Raw genomic sequence first — 19465 nt, 5'->3', positions numbered from 1 at the left:
ACAAAAAAGGTTATATTTTTGAATAAACAAAGTGCAAACATTTATCTTTGGAGAACAATGTATGTTTTCAAATTGTTGTTGTTTTCCAAAAAGTGCAAATCATTTCTTTTTTAAAAGCACTATCCAGAGTTTTCTTCACTTGAGCAGCATTCTCCATACATCTCTTCTACTTTCCCTTTCATTAAACTTTTCCTAGGTTCACAAAAGGTTACTATATTCAGCCATTTTCATATTTCAGGTTTTCAAATATATTATTTTTTCAGTTTCATTAAAATAATTCATTTGGATAACAAGTTCCAGTGGACTTAATATAATATTTGGATGTGTTAAACAGTTTGACTAAAACATTTATTTCACAGTATATACCTGGATATTCCCTGCCTCTCTGAAAAGACTCTGCCATTGAACTCTGTCTCAGTGTCGGGGGTCCGGATGCTGATGAGGCATTTCTCTCTCCTTCTCCTTTCTTCTCTGCTGAAGCTCTGTGATCTCTTTTCGTGTTTTTCAAAATATGTTTAAACAAGTTTGTAGCGTTGCCACAGGAGTTAATGGCTTTCCTACTGCGCGTGCAAATTTTTGCACACAACACAGGAAGAGCAGTGGAGAAGCAGAGAGATGAGCACAAAAGTAGAAAACTGAAACTGAAACTGATCCCTTTATATTGATCCAATTGAGGCTCGACTCAATCTACAAAAGGAGTGCGTAGTATCGGTAGTAGTGATATTTTTGGATTGATCCGCCCACCCCTAGTTCAAACCAAATGTGAAGCGATTACATACAAACTCAATGAAAAGACGTGAATAGATGAATTTGCGTCTATATGTGCCGGGCGGTGCAACTGATGCATGAGTTGAAAATATTGAACTCAAGCAAGTTTTTTCACGTGACAGTGTGTTGTGAAAGCCTATCAGCGTTGTCATTCACACTGACGTCATGACGTTAATATCACTGATATCCAGACATTCACGAGCAGCAATGGAGGAGAGGATAATAATCACTGATCGTGGCTGTTTGCGGACACCCAGAGCTGTACGATAGCACATCTACTCATACTGAGACAGGACAAAAAAAGAGCTGGCCTGGAGGAAAGTGAGGGAGGAAGTCAGACTACCTGGTAAGTTTTGGAAATATGTCCGCACAGCATAGCTTTGATTCATCTAACTCCATTCAGAGAACAAGCATTTTAAAAGTTATTTTCTTGTCGCCTAGCCGACAGACCTGACGGAGAATGATTTCAGGCTTTTACAAGACGACATTATAATGTTGTTATTTCGGCGTCCTTTAGATCCTGCGATGAAACTCGCCCAAGTAATGCAATGTGAAAACATTTTTCGTGTTTGATATGAACACAGCATCATGATGCTATAGTATTATGATAACCACCCATGTGTCATGCATTATCACTTTACCTTTGTGTTTATCCCTTAAACCCTTTTGATACATGGATATAAGTTCGAAAAAGGAGTGGCTTTTCAGTGTCCACTGTTGATATTTTGTTTCTGCACTATAGGGTTTGTATTTAATGCTGTTTCCTTGTACCTTTTATGATAAAAAACAAAACATGAAAAGCTTTTTGTGTTGACAATAACTGGAATGAAACATTCCAGCCTACTACTAAGGCTTTTGTGCCAGCTTTACTCAAGTGTGGGATACAGTGGTTGTTTAGTATGCCTGCTTACACAGACCTGTGTTTGTAAGACCAATAGAATGAGCTGTTCTCAGAAAATAGTATCAATGTATACCTCCAAAAGTTTTATTTAGCATTTACTGTGTAACAAAAGAATGCAACAATGCAACTGAGGAAGGGGAAACATATGGGTAAATTCATACATACATAGTAGTGGCAATATATTTTAGCCTTTTATTAATAACTTTAACAACTTGCAACAATGAATTTGCATTGAAATAAATATAATATATAATATATAAAAAATAAAAAGGGTTTGAATTCAAAGGAAAGCAAAAGTATTGACAGACAATCAGTAGTTTATTTTACATTTTGTGTGCATATAGAGATAAACAGCAGGTAAAGTAATACTGCTTATATTTATAAGCTATTTACAAATGTCCATGCCCTGTAACATGTGATTTTGGGAAATGCAGTAGGAACATGCCAGAGGACATGAAGGTAAAGTGGCAAAAAGATCCACTGAGGTTGTGTAGAAGCCGCTGAGATGTATTCTGGAGGAAAGAGATAGAAGATTGGGCTTTACAGAGCACAAGTACATAGTCCAATCCATGCCCAGTGATTTGTTTTCCTCATGTGCAAACAGATATTGACTCTAAAGCTGCAATATACATCAGCAAAATGAAAGAAGGACTCTAACACTGCCAAAACCAACTCTTTAGTGCTGTAACTCCACAGACAGGTTGGCCAATATTTAGTATTCATCTCACAAAATTAATAATTTCCTGGAAGTCATTTAGTGCTCCAGCCAGAGTGATCCAATCATAACAAAACTGTAAGGAGTGGTACGTTTTTCAAGCATCACATATAATCATCAGACAAACCTTCATTTTGTAATCACTAAATATTTCTTAGAACACGAACCAAAAGTTGCGCTCACTACTACCTGCAGCCATCTTCTCAAAGCAACACCCCTCGACTTTTTACACAACGTTAGCTTGGGATGCTGCTGCACCAGCTGATGCACTGGGGCCCAAGAAGACTTTTTCCCACGAGCTAACATTGTGAAAGAAGTGTCTGTAAAACGGTGGATACATATTTTCAAGCATCACAACCCCCACGAAATGATTTGTTTATATGTCATAATTTGAGCCATTAGATCCAATAAGACTTTGGAAAGTCCAGAAGAGCCTCACGATTAAATTATTTTATCCCCATTCAAGCTAACCGGGCGCTAAACCGGAAGTTAGCTGGCTTGGTCGGCGGAAGTCTCTAGTGTGGAAGATCTGGGTATTTTTATGAGACATTTTGGCATTATTTGCCACTGAACAGCTTTCATAGGAATGAACGGGGCTCAATCTCCATGGCTGTGTCTATATATAATTAAACGTCCTTGCCTGTGGCGCATGTAACGGCTCTCTAAAGTAATAGTAATAGTACACAGTTACACAGTATAGTAACTGTGTGTGCGTAGCAAGCCCAGAGCCAACAGTGTATCGCTGGTCATTAAGCACGCTCAAAACTGAATGAGTTAGCGAAAACTCGACGTATCACGCAAATAGAACCAAATGAAAGGACACGGTGAAGCCCATGAAGCTGCTCTGCATATGTCTTCTACTGTCATCCCTCTGAGGAGAGCTGTAGAGGACGAGAGCGCTCTGGTAAAGTGGGCATGAACACCAGCCGGTGGATCCTTCCCCTGCTGCGACATATGCCTGTGTGATAGGGAGTGTTTCAGTGAGGGAAAGGGCTGTGGTCCTCGGCTTCTGGACCCTCTGCCCCGCTGTGTCACAATCATCTATCCCATCAACACCTCTGTGGAAAAATACACTGATATTAAACTGAGGAGGAGGAGGAGAGCTGCTGCTCATCCCTCTCAGTCCGTGGATCAGGTGGACGAGTCATAAAAAGTATCATCCTGATCAATAACTGGTGGGATGAGAGGGGTGAAATACGTCATTAATGAGGAAAATATTAATGACATTACCTGCAACGATCCTCCAGCAGCAGAAATGATGTGTATCTCTACATTAACATGCGCATTGGTATTCCGTGAAAAACGCATACCACCATTGCTGATGAAAATCTATCTGATGTGACTCAGACACAAATGGGGTCTTTTTAATACTTTTTTTTTAACTACTTCCAAGTTTTACTCACCTTAAATTTAGTCTTGTTTTTCAACTTTGGCGGCGTGGCAGCGATCAGCCTGTGGCACTGCTGATGTTTTATGGAAGCCCAGGTTGCTTTGATAGCGGCCTTCAGCTCGTCTGTATTGTTGGGTCTGGTGTCTCTCATCTACCTCTTGACAATACCCCATAGATTCTCTATGGGCTTCAGGTCAGGCGAGCTGGCTTGCCAATCAAGCACAGTAATACCATTGTCAGCAAACCAGTTACGAGTAGTTTTGGCACTGTGGGCAGGTACTGCTGGAAAAGGAAATCAGCATCTCTGTACTGTAGGAAGTATGCAACCGGAAGTCCATTCATTCCTATGGGAATCTCCGAGATATCCAATGTGCCTGGTAAACTCCTCCCCTCCTCTCTGTAGTTGCACATGACGGGGTGGCATAGAATAGACAGAATTAACGTTTCACCCATGGCTAAACAGGTAGTTTCTGTCCATCTGTTAAGAAATGCAGTTTACTTGCGTTGGAGACCAGGGACATTATCTGTATATTTATAGATCTACAGACACCAGTTACCTGCATATATGGAAACTCAGCGTTATCCCCAACATAAATGCTCAAACGTCAGTATGACCACCACCAGAGTTAACCAGTCTTTGAATAGGTAAGAAAGAAGACAGGCTTTTTATGTAATAAAATCAATCTTATTATCAGTCTGTCATATATGACATTTCAAGTTCTATTTTTCTGTTAAATTGACATTCGGTTGCCATAGTAGCCCTCTCATTTTTCGACACCTTGTCAGAAGCGTAACGCTGGATTCTCTAACAACACCTGCAAACTCCCTTTTGTCTTGCATCTTTTGGATGATTTTTTGGTAGCAGACTTTCCCTCTGCTCCACCAGCCTGCAGCATCTCCACCAGTCAAAAGCCTCTTCCATGAGTTAAGTGTACCTCTTTCAGAAAAGAAAACCATGGGCCATTACACATGTTTGGAGTTTCTCGGCATATCCCTTGACAGCGTACTTATGCAAGCCTCTTTGCCACAAGACAAGCTGTCCCACATCAGAGCAGCTATCAAATCCCTGTCTAGTGCCGCCATTCTCTCTAAAAGAGACCTTTCGTCACTTTTAGGCCACCTTAACTTAGCTATGCGCATCATCCCTCACGGTTGTTCATTTGTTTCAAGCCTGCTAGAAGTGGCTAATATGGTCCCAAATCTAAAAGATACTGTGGTTTTAGATGAGGGCTGTTGCTCTGATCTGCGATTCTAGTCCCTGCTTTGCGATAAATGGAACGGTATTTCCTTCTTTTATAATGATTTTGTGGAATCTTCAGATTCTCTCCAGTTCTTCACTGATGCAGCCCCACCTGTCGGTTTTGGGGGATCCTATAACAACGAGTGGTTTGCAGATATCTGGCCAACTGAAATTCAGTCCCTTTACAATTCTAAATCCTCTGCTCTTTATGAGCTTTATCCCGTCATTGTCCTTTGCTTACTGTGGGGTAGCCAGTGGACCAGGAAACGATTCTTGGTGTTCTGCAACAATGATGCTACGGTAGACATAATAAATAAAGGCTGATCAAAAATTCCGACCATAAACAGTCTCATGCTACGTTTAACTTGATCATGTGTTCCAAACAACTTAATCTTGCGAGCTACCTTTATTCCCGGTCATGTAAACCATGTAGCTGATGCTCTCTCTCGGTTTAAATTTCAGTTCAAAACTATGTGCCCTCCGGCCAAGCCCTCCATCCTGCCATGCCCTCCATTCAATCAAGTTACTCTCAATTAAGTATGTTCAAGCCCCTGCAGGATCTTCTGTGCTCTGCCTCGAAGTACATGAGACTGGGTTTATCCAAAAGCACCATTAAAGCCTATGATTCAGCTTCAGTTCAGTTTTTTCTAATCTTCTTTTTGTGCCAGCCTCCTCCTTAGTCCTCTTCCAGTAGATATTTCTGTAATTTGTGCATTTATTGTATTCTCATTTGAATCACATCATCTTCAAATGCAAAGTATCAAAGCCATGCTGGCAGGGATCCAATTTCACATTCGATGCCAAGACCCAGCATAACAGAGCTTTCTTGGGAATCCTTCCATTCAGCTGCTCCTCAGTGGCCTTAAAAAGGCACATCCTTCAGGCAATGATGAAAGAATGGCTCTCACTATTTCAATGGTGCACAAGTTGGTGTCAAGGTTAAGACAAGGTTGTTTTTCATCATATATCAATTCCATGTTAGAAGCAGTTTTGCTAATGGCTGTCAATGGTTTTCTCAGGTAAAGGTGAATATACAACCAGATCTCTCTCCTTCAGTCCCCTGCACAATCTCACGCTCTCTGATTTAAACTTAAAAGAGCACATGTACTCCATATTCCTTAAACACTCAAACACTGACAGATCTTGCCAAGGCACTCAAATTATCATTGCAAAAACTAACTCAACCTTTTGTCGTTTTTCTTCCATGATGAATTTCCTGTATCACCGTCCCCCAACCCATGTGTCGGCCCCTCTGTTTTTCCTTGATGGTTCCAAACCCACGACGAGATCCTGGTTCTGAGTAGAGCTGCGGCCTGCCCCCTGAAAGCTACTCCTGTCATATCGTAAGAATTGGCACAGATACAACTGCATTTCTCCATCTACCTACCTCTACACTGAAATCCCTTGGTTGCTGGTCATCCTCCGCCTACCAGCGCTACATCAGGCTCCACGAGAAGGAGATCTTAACCGCGCAGAGGCTCATGAGTTCCTGCTCCCCCTAACAGATCAATTAATTATTTGTATCAGCCTTGCTGCCTAATTTTGTCACTGCATATCAGGTGGTTTGCTGCATCTAGAGTGACATTCATCGTAGTATATCCATCAGCGTGCTTACAGGAGAACTGCGTTCACTGGATAGTATATTCCCCTTGAGGCCGAGGTGTTCATGGGGAATGGCCACACAGCGGCTGGTGCCTAGGCCTACACATAGCAGTTTCATTAGATAGTATATTTTCCTTGTGGCCAAGGTACTCATCGGGAATGGCCATACAGCGGCTGGTGCCAGAGCCTACACTTAGCAGACCCTCCCATCAGTGGCATCAGGCTCTGGATCTGTTCAGTTTTGGGGGGTTCAAGATGTTTTGCTCATCATTCCCCAATATCTCTGCGTAAACATATCTGCGGGGAGTGATGAGGTTGGAGCCTAGACGCCAAACTTCTAACCATGTTTTGCTGCTGTAATAAACATTTGAAACGTGAGTTGTCTCACTGCATGGAACAACACCTGCGAGCTAGTTCAGGCAGTCAACTCTAGCTGCACTGCTATACACATGACGTGCCCCACTCTCTACACACATCTACCAAATGCACCCTGTCAATTTGGCGGTCTATTTAAACTGCAAAAATATCCCATCTCTCCCTCTCCCTGTCAATGCACCACTGCCCTGCATCAGTATTGCTGCATGTTCTTTCAACCCCACCACCACCCCAGCATCCACCTGTAGGCTCCGACTGGGGGGTTCAAGATGTTTTGCTCATCACTCCCCAATATCTCTATGTAAACATATCCGCGGGGAGTGAGGTCAGAGTCTTGATTAAAAAAACACATGTTTTGCTGTTCTAATAAACATTTCAAGACATACTATTAAGTCCGCTTTTAGGGTTGAGTAACTGCTGTTGTGGTTTGGTAAGTATAAATGCTCATAGCAGGTGCTTGAAGTTGGTAGGTAGTAACGTTCATTTGAATAGACAATTTCCAGTTTGAGTGTTTTTGGAAGGCACTTCCAAGCCAACCCAGAACTTCAAAAGCTGCTGCAAAACCTATTAAAACTTTGAAAAAAAAAAAAAAATATTATTAATAATAATAATAATAATAATAATAATATTAATAATAAATACATGTTTGTTTCATTTGTTTTTGTTGGAGGGAGTCATGCTATGCGGGGTCGAGGTGAAGTCTGAACAAGTGAGTCTTGAGTCTTTTGCCGAAGATGGCGAGTGACTCTGCTGTCCTGACGTTGGTCGGAAGTTCGTTCCACCACTGGGGCGCCAGAGCAGAGAAGAGTCGCGACTTCGCTGAGCAGCCTTTGTTTGCTCTTAGCGATGGCGGTACCAGCCGGCCAGCTGATGTAGTAGAGTGAAGTGCTCGCGCTGGGGCGTGTGGTCTGACCAGTGTTTGGAGGTAGATGGGTGCAGTTCCATTGATGGCCTTGAAGGCCAGCACCATGGTCTTGAATCGGATGCGGGCCGCAACAGGAACAGGAAAACAATGTTGTAGAGGTTGTTCTCTTAGTACACAAACTGCTCTCTGACAGAAAGTCATGTTTGATATGTTAGCATTCTTGTTGACATTAAAACAATCAGGAGAGTTGATCATAACTTACCGGAGTCTGGTGTAGGGTTAGGTACCAGGACTTGGTGCTTTTAAGGATACCGACTGAATTACGTCAGTACTACAGAGTAGTACTGGAGTAATTCAGTCGGTGCTTTCTTTGATGCTCCAAATTATTTTATAGAACAAGCACCCAGCCTGATAGTACGATGCTAACACATGACGGGAATTCCCATTAATGTGGTAATGGAGGTTAGCATTGCTACCGCGGTAAACGTGTATTTACTTATTATACCTTTTTAATTCACACATCGTGATGGACGATGACATTGTCGGTTAGGAATTCGAGGCAGCATGTGGCCGACAGCAAAGGAGGCTAAGCTAAGAAAACTGTGCATAAAAACGCCATGACTGAGAGAAACAGCAGCCCGCAAGAAATGAAACACTGCTGCCACAAATTTAACCGAGAGTTCTCCTAACTGAGCTGGTTTAATAAGAAAATAATAAACAGGACATGGGGACGTAATGTTAGTGCACTGAGCAGCAACATACATCTTTTCATATAAAGAACAGCACATATAAATCTTGATGGTTTCTATTATTTAATAGTTAATACCAGAGTGAATGTATGGCTGGAGCGCTCACTCTGAGTGTCTAATATTGTCGCAGATGGGTTTACATTGAAGATGATTGTTGAAAGCTACAAGGGGGGACCTTGTGCGCCAAAAACTGACACCAAGGCCCTGAACAAGCGTCAGTATTTGACGACCTTGGCATGAGACTCTGCTGTTATGTTCTATTTTTCATTAAAGTGGGTACATTTGCATTCAAACTGGTTATTTCTGCTACAAACTCTGTGAAGGACATACATTTATTGTGGGCTTGTAATTCCCAGTTATGTGAAATATATGATAAAAATATAATACACATACTCGAGAACTTTGATATAGATGCAAAGCACCACACGCCCATGTTCTATAGCTTACAGATTGTTTTTGGGAGATAAAGCATATGTAGTTAATTAGGCCTATTTGTTGGTAGGCAACGTTTACATTGTATGTTATGTATGCTATGTTTCAACATTGCCATAGGCTTTTGAATATCAAAGTAACCTGACAGCCTCATTTGAAGGCAATGTGACTGTTGGCTGTGTATTTTTTATAAATACATATTTTCATATATTTTGTCTTATATTTCATTAGTTTTATGACAAACTGCGACTTTATTGACTTTAAAAATTATTAATTAAACAATAATTGTCTCTCTCCATTCACTAACAGAAAGTTTTTCTGAAATTAGGTCCCATGAGGGAAACCCGCAAAGAGAGAGACGGGGAAGGTCTAATTTTTCACATCACGTCACAGTCTACTCAGATATGGTCAATGAAAAAGTGATACAAATTGTTATGTAGAGCCCCTTTAATTAAATGATTATTTCTTTGATGAGGAATAAAGGGCAATATTTTCATCATTGGAGGAAGACTGGAAGTGAAGTTTTACTGCAATGCTGTTGAACAAAAAGGAGAACCATGAGCCGAAATGTTTGTCAAACTCAGCAGGGAAGCCATCAGTTAAAGGTTGAGCAGGTGTTGAAAAATTCCACATGGAGTAACTGTGTTGTTCCTCTGATAGATATGGTCTGTTTGTATTGCTCAGGAATCCATTGATGTGTTCAATATTAAAGTCCTTTGGATTCTGAATATGCACGTATGGTTTGTGTACCTGTGATGCGATCTGTACAGGGTATCGAGTGAAGAGGTGGTGAAAATAGACACCTGGGTGTGTGAATATCCATAGGTGTGTTGGTTTGTGTGTGTGTGTGTGTGTGGGAGAGAAGACAGGAATGCATTCAGAATGTATGTAAAAATATGTGCGCATTGAAAATGACAAGAGTACATCTACCAAAGACTAACTATTTAGACAAATGGTTAAAGTGAGTTGATGTAATAGTCCCAGAATATCCTTGAGGAGCATTTGAATAACTGCATATTTTCTCTTCTTCCTTTTAACAGATTGAAATAGGTAAGCAGGAGGTGAGCTCATTGTCACAAAAGAATTGTCTATCAAGGTACAAATTATCAAGGGAGAATATTGCTTGTCTTTTGTTGGCGAGGAACTGTTTTCATCTTGGAAAAATAACAATTGTAATCTTTAATATTTCCTGATCGAACGGGTCGTTATGATGAAGCCATGATGAAGTTCCATCCCTCGGGTATAACCAGCTCACTGTGTTAGAAGTGTTTGAAATTAGGTGATATTTGTAGCCTGTTTTTGATGTGTTTTCACAAAATGTTATATTTTATCCCTTGTACCTTGAAAAATCCTTGCTCAGTAGCTTAACAAGTGAAACCCTTGTGTCGAGAATCACAAGTTTCTGGTCTGCTGATATCCGAGTGTCAGCAATGTCAGGGTGGAAGCATTTGTCTGCCAGTGAGTGAATCACAGGGTTGGAGGTGTTTAGAAGATGGTGTACAGCTCGTAGATTTCAATTTCTTTCCTTTTTGTTCACTGTGCAGAGTTGGCTGGAACACTGTTCAGTCGTCCAGTCAGTCAGTGGTGGTAACCACAGGGAGGTTTCTGTTCTTGTTCATTCTTGAGAAGGTCTTGTGAAATTGGGGGATGCAACGTTGTAAGTCTGATCATTTCAAGACCAACCCTGCTGGGGGTCTGGTCATTAAAAAAAGACTGAATTAGGAAGAGGTGAACTAGGCTATGTAGTACTGTATTGTAGAGTTATGGGCTAGACACACTGGCTGCATGAGCAGTGCATGGCAGAACGTCTTGCTTTTTATTTCTGCGTCCATGTTAACAGGTTAAAGCAGACACACTGCAGGCCTGAGACAAGCTTCTCATGCACGTGTCAAGCGAGGCTGCAGTGGTGCTTCATCTAGAGATTTGGAGTCTCACCTATTTTTACAACCATATCAAAAATAGACCTGAAAACTGTATGTGTAGAATATGTCGCAGACATGAAGAGAATACACACAACAGGTGAGGGGCAGTTTATTTTTTCCTGTGCACTCGCTTTTTCTTTCTCATCCTTCCTCCAGCTTCTAGCTGTTTCACTGGGGATAAAGGGAAATCACGTCATCATATTTATTGCCAATCATCAGTGGCAAACTCTATGTAAACAGATATAACAATGCTGCCTGTGTGAGTAGCAGCAGTTCAGCAATGCAGAAGAATTACCATGACCTGGATGACTGAGAACCTTCATCAATTCTGTATTGTATTACATGGTTGTGTTTTTTTCTTTTCTTTTTTATCTTTTCTTGTTTGATTTCATGCAATGGCAGAGATACGTATAACCATGACCATATAAACAGAAGAAGTGTAATTATCAGTGTTTGATATGACGTGTCCCATCAACAACTCATGGGATCATTAATCGAAGCTTACTTTATACAAAGCTAGTGAGTGATATGCTTAAGATCAAGCCGGTAGGCTGTTTGCTAGCTAATGCATGTATTTGAGCTCGCTAACATTATGACAGGAATTTAGCATAACTTGGTGTGACAATATCACAAAATTGTCATTTTCATAACAACAAAAAAAAATTCAATATGCAGTGTTATAGCCATATTATGTTTTAGTGTTCCACTTTTTAATACATGAAATAATGAAACAGTACAGTGTTTGACATTGATTATATCAACCCACAGCAGTCGAATGACAGCTTCTGCTGGGGCACAGCAACACCTGAACAACCCACACCCAGAACTGAAGTACACCATACCACACTGTCTTAACTGCATGCCGGAGTTCAATGAGATCACATAAACAAACCACATATCTGTCAGCTGTGCAGAGATCAGACTGGAGACTTAACCACTCATGTACAAGATGGGGGAGTTTGCTAAGACAGCCTGTCTTCCTACATTTATACTTTCTAAACAGAAAATACATGTTTTATACCATCATATTTAAATGTTTCTCCTCTGGAAATGAAATGCAATTTAGCCAACAGCAAGTAGAGATGATGTGTTTTCTTACCAGCAACTGTCAGCTACCTGGTGATCTTCCTCCAGCCAGCTGGAACCTTATTTAGGTTATTTTAGTGAAAGGAAACTGTATTGTGTAGCTCCTCATTTCAACTTCATGATTCACCCTTACCTCATCCATGTCATGCTTGCAACATGAGCAACAGGAATGAAAATAGAAACAGGGCGTCAAAATCAGCGCAGTGTTGCTCATGGCCAGTTAGGATACGCTGATAGGACATAATGAAATCAAGCTGATATTGGGGTAAACTGTGTTGAATGAGGCTTCCGATAATGTTTAGATTATACGATATAATTGATTTGAGCTGCCCTCTATAAACACTGAGACTCAGTACTGATGTGAAGGCCTTAATCTTCCAAAAAGCAGGTAACTGATACGTAGTTTAAATTATTTAAAAGGTTAAATAATTTCCCAAAATGGATGGGCACTGTAACCTTTAGCAGACATCAGTCTAACAGGAGTCAATTGTGCATTTTTGAGTACAGTTTTTAATGTAGACTAAAACACATTTGATGCCTCAGAGATTACTTACTGCAGCAGGATGGTGTATGTAGGTAGATACTCAAAATATACTTTAGTGTCTGTTCATTATAATGAAGGAACATGTCATTCAGTGAGACGATGTGGACTTATTTATGTTTTTAATCTGTTTTAGACAACAAAAACAAAAATATTACTGGCCTAATACTTTTTATTCTACAAAGGGATAATTGAAGAAGAGAGTACTAGAAGTGACAATTTCCACTGTAGTGAAGGGGTTATTTGAGTTTAATCAGCCCCCTGTTTCAAATTCCGTCCAATCATACAAGCTATTATAATGAAAAAGTATTTAATGATAGATGAACATTTATTATTCTTGGGATTCATCACTGAAATCTACCAGCAACCTTGAACCTTGTAAGTGTAAGTGCCCAGACAGCGCTGGTGAAAGGTATTCATTCTGACAATACATTATGAGTAGTGCAAAATGCCAACACTCCAGGAAGTTATGTTGACCTGGAGGCAATTGGGAACATTTAGCCCATCATTTTGCTTGTATTCTTTGGCTCTCTGTTAAATATTAGTCCGTCTTTTTCCATGTAAAGGTTGTGAATTTCAAGTGAAAATATGTCAGAAGTGAGAGTAATGGCTTCAAGACCTCATATGTATTTAAGTGAATAGGCAAATTTACTTTGTGGAGGAGACGGGAAGCCACTGAGCGAGTCACTCTGAATGTTCCAGCAAAGCTACAATTTATTTCAGCAGAATAGAGATGTCCAGCTGTCTTTCTTTTTTTTTTTTTCATTTGAGTATTTGAAAGCCTTCTGCTTTGAAGCGTAAATAACATTCCAATGGCTAAAAAAAGAAAGTATTGGAATAAAACTTTGCACTCTTCATACAATTTTTATCCCCAGTTTGGGTTGTGTGGTAATTGTAAAGGGTTTGCAGAAATCTTTTTATGGACTGTTTGTGTTGTTGATAAAGAAATGTTGAAAACACCACTGCTAAAATTAATTGTAGAGCTAAAAACATAGGTGGTTAAAGTACAATTTATTATTAAATGCGGTCTTTATTGTTGATTAAACCAAGATAGATCTGTGAAAGAAATTCATCAAATCAAGCTCATTGTTTATTTAATGTTTGTGTGAAGTGATTACATGATATGCAGCCTATGGAGTGTTTCTCACACAGAGCAGGAACATTACGACACGTTGCAGTGTATAGTCCCCTGCTGTCAGATTGTTGTTGTAACTGTTGAAATACTGCATGTTCCACTCAGATGTATGCACTGAAACACACTATTGTTAATCAAGGGTAAAGAGGAACACAGGCATTAAGCACAGGAAGTGCTTTGAAAAAAAAATACCACATTAATAGATGCTGACTCATAGGGGACTAATTTTAGATGATCCCAGAGAAATATGAAAGATAATTTACTGTGGAATTTGTACTGATCAGATATGGATGATTGCTCTGGATTAAGAAAATAGACAAGCTCACTGTGTCATGTTGCCAGCAGCCCCGTCTTTCCCTGATCCCCTTTGCTCGTCATTTTCATTTAAATCTCCAGATCCTGGGGGTGTCCTGCTCGCTGGGTGGTTAAGACACACCACTGAACTGCAACGTTCAAGGTTTGAATCTGGCTCGGTTGCTGAGCTGATTTTAACTTTTATATAGACTGTTGAGTTTAATGTACAACATAATGTATAATGTAGATAATATAAAGTGGTATATATTTTTATCTAAAGTCATAATATAGAGACATAAATGTAGTGCAGTACGAGTAGCACAGTTTACCTCGAGTACTTCAAATTTGTACTTGAGTAAATATACTGTATTACATTCCACTGACAGGGGTCAGTGTGGACATTGTGGAGGACTACAAGTATGTGGGAGTGTTCATAGACAGTAAACTGGACTGGACTAAGAACACTGAAGTTCTCTACAAGAGGGGCCAGAGCTGTCTCTACTTTCTGAGATGTAGTCATAACTAACTGTTGTTAGGAGGATATCATGTTCATTCAGTCTATAGCAGTTTAACTGACATTGTGGCATACACTTGTGGGCGGCTGTGGATCAGGGGTAGAGCCAGCGTCTTGTTATTGGAAGGTCGCTGGTTCAATTCCCCTGAATCAATCAAAGTGTCCTTGGCCAAGATACTGAACCCCAAACTGCTCCTGATGTGCTGGTGGGCACTTTGCATGGTAGCCGCCACCATCAGTGTATGAATTACTGTGCTTTGGACCAAAGTGTCTGCTAAATGTAAATACACTATTTTGCCAGCTATGCTAGTACAAAATACTTAAAGATGTTTTTTAAGATATTCTCTGAATGCCCTTGTTGGATCTGTGAACTAACAAATAATAATGATAAGTGATAATAATGACACTGTTGTCCAGCAATAAGGTTGAGCCACAAGATAAGGTAACAAATGCAGCAGAAATATATGATAATATATTATATAATATATTGATATTGTAATTTCTCGAACAAGCGGGCAATTAGTCAGTTAATGCTTAAGCAGTTGCCTACTTCAGCCAGCTGGTAATTCTGCCTTCAACGTGTTATTAGCACTATGACACATAGTCATGTTACCACTGCTGCTGCTGCTACTAGTACTGTTTATGTCACCAGTAAAGTGATATCTAGAGATAACATCAATATGTCACCGCCTAAATTAACATTTCTGCTCACAGGACAGGCTGATGAAATTACTCTTGATTAATGTGCACATGATGCAAACCTTTGTCTTAGTAGTTTTCTTATGTTGCCCAGTGAATGCACAGTTTGAAAAACACTACCTGCTCATGGGCCATCACAATAAGTATAGGCATAATCATATGTTCATTCCATTTTAAGACAGACTTCATGTTCTCTGCATTAAGGTACAGTACTTGAAGTGAGCTGGTGCTCATTAGTACACTGTCCTGCACATTTTTGTAGGTACCAGCACTTCTCACAAGCTACCAGTTCTCTTTATTCACCCTCTCCTCTATCAGGCTCTCTGGGTGATTGCTAACAGCCCCAAATAAACTACATTACCAGGACAAACTATGTGATACTCACCTTTGCATTCTTGCCTCCTTTCTCTGTCAGTGCTGAAGTGCTTAGTTTGTGTAACACACAAAGTAGAGACAGTATCCAAGGATGCCCACGCTGACATAGTCAGACCAGACCACAGCTCCTGAATCGCTCCCGATGGTCAGATCCGCACATTGCATGGTAGCATGGTGCCGTGGTGCGTGAGTGTGTGCGTGAATGAGACAGAAACTGCAAAAAGCTTTGGTTAAAAGCGCTATATAAATGCAGCCATTTACCATTTATTTATTTATGGCTTTACATAGCAGCCGGAACAGAGTGAACAAGAGTTATAAAATAATCTCAGTATGAAACCAACAGCTGTCAACAGTAAAGCACAAAAATTGTTTAGTGTTGTTTCGCATGCTGCATTTTTTATCTTGTTAGCACTAAAATGTGAGAGCTTTGAGACCTAGGTGTCAGGATGATGACACTGAGGCAGCAGGACTTGTCGTAGTTTGTGTGAGGGTGGTTTGGGAACACAGATAACGGCTCTGTAGCAGAGCACATTCTCGAGCAGGGTGCAGGTGTCGATGAGATTTCAAGCTACCACTTTAGACCCTGCATTATATATACCCTGCAGTATAAGAGACACTTAATCACTGAGTTATTCTTGATGTACCAAGTAGTTAAAATAGGGGGAGTAACATTATGTTCTGAATGCCAGATAAAGTAGTCATTTAGTTTAGAACATTCACCTCTGCAACATAAAACCCCACTAAAATAAGTCGTTAATCATTAGTAGTGTTGGTTGAGGAACTTCTATAAAATACACGTGTACATTTTTTGATGTACTTTTCAAAAATAACAGAATCAACCGTCTTTGAGACCTCTGTAAAGCACATAGAGTACCAGATGCTGGTACCAGACAAGTAGGAATGAGTACATAAAAAGAACAAAGAACACTAAATCTGCCATAGGGATTATAATTATAGTGTAGAAATGATTTTCTTTGACTTTGTTTCAGTTCCCTTGCCTCTGCAGCCATTCATTTGACAGCCTTTGTCTTTCTGTAATGTGTTCTCATCTTCAGTCCTAGTCTGCACTTTGAATTGTTTTCAGCAGCTCTGCAGATGAAAGAACATTGATTGAACTATTCTAACTACCATATGAATATGGATATGTAGCTCTTATGCATCTCTTTGGCCTTGGATCATAAAGTATTCTCACAGTTATTTAAATTATGATCAAACACTGAGCATTTCTCAGCCAGCAATTGTAAGAGACATTTTCTCACATATTCTAACTGGAAGATTATTCCCCGGTGGATGAAATCACAGTATTGTAGATGGTCGCAATGGCAAGAATGTGATTGCATGGTGATGTAGAGCTGTTGATTTCTTTCACAGATAGAGAAATAGAACTTCTTTCTGAAAGCGTGGCCAAATATAGCAATTTAACTGTGACAGTCGTGTTTTGCAAGCTCTCCTGGCATCCTGAAAAAATGTGTTGTTTTAATCATTTGATATTTCCACTGCGTATATGTTTTTGGTTTTCATGAAAAACCTTTAAGAGCGTTGTTGTGGAGCTCTGCTGGGTGCAGGAATTGCCATTTTCGTCCCCTATACTCATCATCAAGCATACTTGAAAACTATTTTCATCCTTGGAATTTCTGACAACAGCCTGGTTGGTAAAAAGTCTCAGGAGCTGTGCTGCTGACAGGAACTTGTACTCAGGACAGCGACGGCCCATAATGAGGTCGGTGTCTGTGTTTAATGGACGGTTAAATGGACGGAGGCTTCAGTGGTGCTTACGTGCCACTGATGTGTTGTGTGTCTGGTGTGAAGCTAACAGCCAGCATGTGAAACGAAACAGGCGTGTCTGTCTGCAGCCCTGTAGGTGTGTGGTTATTAGCCACTGCATTCATGCACTCTCATACACCGATGATCCTGCCTTTCACACCTCATTATTACCATTATTGTACCTTAGTATAATACATTTGTTTATTGCCATATTTGGTGTGCATTTACCTCTTTGTTATGGCCCATGAGTCGGTTATACCAAGTGTAAAATGCATACTGAATACAGACGGTGCATACAATAAAAAAAACCTCGGAAAATCCTATTTATCAGCCTTTGCCTCTTATATTTAATTTTTTTTTAGAGAGCATAAACATGTAGTAAAATCGTTTATTCACAATATTGACGATGGGTGCATACATAATGTCTGGTAATGTAATGTATGCAGTTATCACGCTGTAACATACACTAATAATGTATATTTGTATTTATGCTGTATGATACTGTATATTTGCATACTGTACATTGTATATACATCTTATGTATATATGTTTTTTGTTATTCTAATCTTTTATATACTTTTTCATAATTTTTACTTTATACTTTGTGTTTAATTGGAAAATAGCATTCAGAGTGAAAGGCAAAGAGGGCTGGAGCCAATCCTAGCTGACACTGAGAGAGCTTTGACTTGACTACTGTCCTTTCCAAAACTATTACACCGACACAGCGAGGCCAGTTCCTTATTTTGGCTGTACAAAATAAATAAAATAGCTAAAAAACATTTGGGTTTGACACCGAAAGATGAATATGAGACAAGAGATCAGCATTTCAGCTTTAATTTCCAGGTATTTACATCTAGATCTGTTACAAAACTTAGCATCATTTGTAACGGAACACCACATTTTTAGGTGAGCAAAAGTATAGGAACAGGTAGACTTAAAATAGATTATTGTGAATAATACTTAATATTCAGTTGCACATTCTTTGCTTGTAATAACTGCATCAAGCCTGTGACCCACTGACATAACAAAGCCTTTGCATTCTTCTTTTGTGATGCTTTTCCAGGCTTTCACCGCAGCCTCTTTCAGTTGTTGTTTGTTTCGGGGGTTTCTCCCTTCAGTCTCCTCTTTAGCAGGTAAAATGCTCAATAGGGTTTAAGTCTGGAGATTGACTTGCCCAGTTGAAAACCTTCCACTTCTTTCCACTGATGAACTCCTTTGTTGTTTCGTTAGTGTGTTTTGGGTCGTTGTCTTGCTGCATGATGAAGGATCTCCCGATCAGTTTGGTTTCATCTCTCTTTAAATTGGCAGACAAAATGTTTCTGTAGACTTCTGAGTTTATTTTGCTGCTGCCATCATGCGTTACATCATCAATGAAGATCAATGAGCCCATCCCAGAAGAAGCCATGCAAGCCCAAGCCACCTTGTTTCACATTAACTTGTTCCATCACTTTGGAAAAAGTTAATCTTTGTCTCATTTCTTTGGAACGTTGTCCCAGAACTTATGAGCCTTGTCTCTGTACTTTTTGGCAAATTCCAATCTGGCCTTCCTATTCTTATTGCTAATGAGTGGTTTAGATCTTCTGGTGTGGCCTCTGTACTTTTGTTCCCGAAGTCTTCTGCGAATGGTGGATTGTGATACCATCACTCCTGCCCTCTGGAGGTTGTTGGTGATGTCACTGACAGTTGTTTTAAGGTTTTTCTTTGCAGCTCTCACAATGTTTTGTCATCAACTGCTGATGTTTTCCCTCGTCTACCAGTTCGACATCTGTTGCTGAGCACACCAGTGGTTTCTTTCTTCTTCAGGACATTCAAAATGGTTGTACTGGCGATGGCCAATGGTTGTGCAATGGCTCTGATTGATTTTCCATCTTCACTCAGCTTCAAAATTGCTTGCTTTTCTCCCTGGTCTTCATGTTGTTTACACCTTTTCAACTATAAATGCAGTCTGCAAAGGCAAAACCCAAAGCTGAAACTGAGAGTAGACATTCAGCGCTTTATTGTTTGAATAATCAATGGAGTAGGACATACCTGGGCAACAATAAACACCTGTCAGTCACATGTTGCAATAATTTTTCTCTCACTTGAAAAATGGGTGGGT

This window comes from Pagrus major, chromosome 9, assembly GCF_040436345.1.
Source record: "Pagrus major chromosome 9, Pma_NU_1.0".
Classification (NCBI taxonomy): domain Eukaryota; kingdom Metazoa; phylum Chordata; class Actinopteri; order Spariformes; family Sparidae; genus Pagrus; species Pagrus major.
This window is presented reverse-complemented; position numbering follows the sequence as displayed.